Here is a 5,132-nt window from a genome sequence, read left to right as displayed (position 1 = left end):
TTCATGTGCCTGTGTGCATCTGTGCTTCTTCTCTGGAGAGAGGTCTATTTAGGTCTTCTGGCTAGTTTTTGACTGGGTTGTTTTTTGATAGTGAGTTGTCTGTGTATTTTGAAAATTAATCTCTTATTGGTTCCAAATATTTTCTTCCTTTCCATAGATTGTCTTTTCATTTTGTTTATGGTTTTGCTGTGGAGATGCTTGTAAGTTTAATTAGGTCCCGTTTTTTAATTTTTGTTTTTATTTCCATTACTGTAGGAGATGGATCCAAAAAAATTTTGCTGTTATTTATGTCAAAGAGTATTCTGCTTATGTTTTCCTCTGGGAATTTTATAATATATGGTCTTACATTTAGGTCATTAGTCTATTTGAGTTCATTTTTGTATATGGTATTAGAGAATGTTCAAGTTTCATTTTCTACTTATAGCTGTCAGGTTTTCCCAGCGCCATTTATTGAAGAGACTGTCTTTCCCTAGTGTATATTCTTGCCTCCTTTATCATAGAGTAATTGACCATAAGTGTGTGCTTTCGTTTCTAAGCTTTCTAACGTGTTCCATTGATCTATATTTCTAACATGTTCCATTGATCTGATCTTTGTTTATAATAGATAAAAATAGGAAACAATCCATATGTCCTTGAGTGAATAAATAGATGAACTCTGATACATCCCTCCCATGGAATACTTCTCAGCAATGAAAAGGAAGAAACTATTGATTCGGGCAACAACTTATATGGATCTCAGAGGCATTTCACTGAGTGAAAAGAAGGTAATCTCAAACTCAAAATGTCGCACACTTCACTCTTTATTTAATATGACGAAATTTAGAAACAGAGCAGTAGTTGCTGGTGTTTCAGGCTGTGAGCGGTGGGTGCACGTGATGGCAGAGGACCCGCTTGAGGGGCATCTTTGTGGCAATAACTCAGTCCTTGCTTGTGTAAAAATTCAGTGTCTTGATTGTGGTGGTGATTATGTGAGCCTGCACATGTGGAGAAACACAGAGACCTTTCAACACGCACGTAAATAAGTGCATGGAAATCTGCGAAATCTAAGTAGATTCTGTGGATTTCCCAGTTTGGATATTGCATTATAATTAGGTAAGGTGCTATCATTGGAAAAGACTAACCTGGAACCTGTACTATTTTTGCAACTTCTTATGAAAGTTCTATACTTATAGTGCCATCATTGTTTAAAAACAAAAAGGTTTAAAAGAGCAATTATGTTTCTATTCAGCAGCAGAAATTATAAACTGAGAGGAAACTTGAATATAGTATTTTCAATGCTTAAAAAATTAAACTCCTAAGAAGGGGACGACAGAGAATGAGATGGCTGGATGGCATCACCGACTCTGTGGACATGAGTTTGAGTGAACTCCAGGAGTTGGTGATGGACAGGGAGGCCTGGTGTGCTGTGATTCATGGGGTCGCAAAGAGTCAGACACAACTGAGCGACTGAACTGAACTGAACTTCATTAAAGTGCTAATAGTTCCGGTGGGAAACATGCAAGTCCTCTGCACAGAAAACTTTTTAAAGAATTTTAGAAAACTGCATAAAAGAAGTAATATGCTGTGTTTGTTGATCAAAGAATGACAAAGATGTCAATGCATCCTAAATTATATGGATTTAATACAGTCAAAATAAAAATCCCAGCTTTTTCCCTTTTTTGTGTATGCACGTGGAAGTAACTAACTGACTCTAAAATGCATATTGAAATGCAAATGGTCGATGTATCCAAGATGGTGATGGAAGGAGAAAACTTGTAGTATTTTCACTTCTCTCCCACTTATTACAGGGGCTTCCCTTGTAGCTCAGTTGGTAAAGAATCCGCCTACAATGCAGGAGACCCGGGTTCGATTCCTGGGTCAGGAAGATCCCCTGGAGAAGGAAATGGCAACCCACTCCAGTATTCTTGCCTGAAGAATCCCATGGACTGTAGCCTACCAGGCTCCTCTGTCCATGGGGTTGCAAGAGTCAGACACAACTTAGTGACTAAACCACCACCACCACCCACTTATTGTGAGTGACAATGTCATATTGATACAAGAATAAACAAATAGACCTATAAAGTAAAAGTTCAGAAATGAACTCACATATATGCACACTGAGATTTATGACAATGAAGAATATTTGCAAAAGAAAGTCCTTTTCAAATAGAATTGGACCACTTTTGCATTTCACACGTGGAAAAATAAGTATTCATCCACACCCCAAACAGTACACAAAATCAATTCTAGATGATTGTTGTTCTACATGCAAAAGGTAAAGATTTCTACAGCGAGATACAGAGAGCAGTGTATATTGTTTTCTTGAGGTCTTTATGGCTTGTATTCTTTTCTTGTTTTATGGATATAACGTCTTCTCCATGGTGATAGAAATTAGAATTTTTAACTTCTTGATTTTCCAAGTTCAGTTTTTTTGCTTGTTTACCTTTTCACGTTCCTGGTGTCCACGTGTGTCTGATGATTCTAAGTTTTCCTCTGACTAGATTGCTTATAGGTGACTGATGTAAGTTTTCTCTGCTGTTGTGTAAGTAGGTTTGTTTCCTCATTAGGTCTGAATGAGAAAGCTGATGGGGAGCTCAGGGTACATGGCTGAATGGACAGCCCTTTGACTGGGAATCTCCAAAATTTCAGATTTCCTAAACCACTAGCCCATTCCCACCCAACCAGGTCCATTTCTCTAAAGGAAATCTCTTTGACTTCTTTGTTTGGTGATAAACACTGGACTGCCAGCCTCTGGAACCTCACCATCTTTGGGTCTGAATTTCTTCAGGAAGAATCTCTTTCCTGGCTCCCTTTAGCCCTTTTTAAAATACAGCCTTCCCTTTGGCTTCCTCATATAACTTCACCATCATACTTCATCCACTTTCCTTCTCTAGTAATATGTTAAAACCTTTCATCTGCTGAAGACCCCTTCTATTTATTTAATTATCGTTGTTGTTCTTTAGTGGTAACAAGTGGAGAAAAGCATGTTTTCAGTATACCCTCTTAAAATAGAACCTTCTAACTTATCCTTCCTTTAACTAGCCTAACCTAGTGTTTGCCAACTTGACCTGGACATGGTATCTTATTGTGGTGGTTGTTTGGTCACTCTGTCGTGTCCAACTCTTTGCGACCCCATGGGCTGCAGCACACCAGGCTTCCCTGTCCATCACCAACTCCCAGAGCTTGCTCAAACTCATGTCCATCAAGTCAGTAGAATCTTACCAACGTGCAAATAGAACATATATTTAGAAACAGTGTTATATATAGATGTGAAGGGGTCATGCGAAGGATGATCCCAGAAAACCAGTTCAGCTTCTCCACTTGCAGACTTTTCAATCGTTCTACATATTTCGGTAGCATACCTTAAGTCTCCTGTCGTTCTTAGGCTCTAGGATGTGAAGTCTTAATACATGAATACTTTTCCTAGGTGGTAAAGTGAATCTAAAACTAGTTCAAGAAAAATTCATGTTCTGTTCACTGCTACTCAGTTAGCTTTAAGGCAGGAAGCCTGGTTAGGCTTCAGAACTTTCACAAAGGATCACCAAGTCACTTGGTTGCTTACCTCTCCATCTGGCTCTCTGCCTTTGGCCATGTGGAAAAGCCGAACCCTGAGTTGTCTCGGAGAATCTAATCTCCGCCTGTCAGTTTGGCCACTCTGATTGAAGTCCAGGCTGAGGAAGATACCTTTGAAAAGAACATCTAGAATAGGATTGCCATATGTACATTCCCATGTGTAAAATAGGTAGCTGGTGGGAACCTGCTCTATAGCACAGAGATCTCAGCCTGGTGCTCTGTGATGACCGAGGGTTGGGATGGGGGATAGGAGGGAGGTTCAAGAGGGAAGGGATATATACAGCTGATTCACACTGTTGTACAGCAGAAACCAGCACAACGTTGTAAAGCAGTTTTCTGCCAATTAAAAAAGATAGATTGTGCACATTTGAGATGGGCTTCCCAGATGGCACTAGTGGTAAAGAATCCACCTGCCAGTGTAGGAGACTTAAGAGACTCACATTTGATCCCTGGATTGGGAAGATCCCCTGGAGTAGGAAGTGGCAACCCACTCCAGAGTTCTTGCCTGAAAATTTCCGTGGACAGAGGATCCTGGTGGGTTACAGTCTCTGGGGTTTCAAAAGAGTCAGACACAACTGAGCACACGCACACACACATTTGAGATAAATATGAATGGACTTGTGTTATCTTGATTTGTGAGACAGTTAATAAAAATACTGAATTTAAAAAAAAATAGAAAGCAAGAACATCTAAAGTGAGTTTCCCAAAGGCTTTTCTGTGGGACACCTGTTCTGCCTGATGCTAGCAGGTCTCCATGGACCAAAGTCCCATGATTAACCAAATGCACACTGAAGAGTCTGAAAGGAGAGCCCCCATAGGAGCCCTCCTGTTTTAACTTGGTTTAAACTGGCTGTTCCCCACAGTATCTGACTCTGGACCTTTCCTGGGGGTTTTACCAAAAGCACACACAGGAAATCACTTCTCCATTTGTTACACAATTTTTCTGGAAAAAAGAATCATCTCCTGTGATACTTACGGTGCAAAACACTCCCTCCACAAAACCAGCATCCTTCTGAATTTTGCAGATGAGTGGGTGGGAGCGGGTGCTTTTTTCTTTCTGAGGAGCAGAGCTGTGTAACTTCTGTTCCCCTTTTTTGCTCAAGGAAGCTCTGAGTCAGACTTGATATTTAGTGTTTGTGAGGCTATCAGGCTCTGTGATTAGCATACTTCCTTCCTCTTTCCATGGTCTTATTGTTTTGATTTTATTTAGCCCTGTTACTACGTCCTTTGGGGAGCCCTCTCAAACACATTTTAGGAACAATTAAGGTCACCTGACCAAGCTAGGACATTTTGTTAATGTGTGTTCGTGGAATATCCATGATCATATATCCATTCAGCAAGACAATCATCGTCTAATCACAAATGGTGACCGGTTATTCAGACTTCAGCTTTATGTGGGTTTCCATTGGGAGAAAATAGTTGGCTCTAAAAACTAATCACTCCCATGTTCTTGTCCCCTGGTGATGTATTTGATGGCAAAAAGGAAAACCCTTGGGAAGTGATAGCTTTATATTTCCATTTCATAGGGGAACATGGGCTACATTTAACTAAAGGGATCATTTAGACTGGTTTTGTTGTAG

At 40.1% G+C, this 5,132-nt stretch overlaps 1 long non-coding RNA gene across 2 annotated transcripts; it reads right to left on the bottom strand.

The window, feature by feature from the left end:
* Positions 1-840: 840 nt before the first annotated feature.
* LOC148776246 (uncharacterized) lies at positions 841-4,764 on the bottom strand. 2 transcript variants are annotated; one of them, XR_016038648.1, is made up of 3 exons: positions 4,529-4,764; positions 3,542-3,678; positions 841-974 (listed from the first exon to the last, which is right to left on the bottom strand). It is a non-coding gene; the product is annotated as an uncharacterized LOC148776246 (long non-coding RNA). The 2 variants fall into 2 exon arrangements; XR_016038647.1 differs by having other exon boundaries at positions 3,542-3,663.
* Between the last annotated feature and the right edge of the window lie 368 nt (positions 4,765-5,132).

The sequence above is a fragment of the Moschus berezovskii genome, chromosome 11, assembly GCF_049115385.1.
Source record: "Moschus berezovskii isolate FMDL1 chromosome 11, NW_MosBer_1.0, whole genome shotgun sequence".
Classification (NCBI taxonomy): Eukaryota; Metazoa; Chordata; class Mammalia; order Artiodactyla; family Moschidae; genus Moschus; species Moschus berezovskii.
Note: the sequence above shows the minus strand (reverse complement) of the source record. Positions and strands in the feature narration are given on the sequence as shown.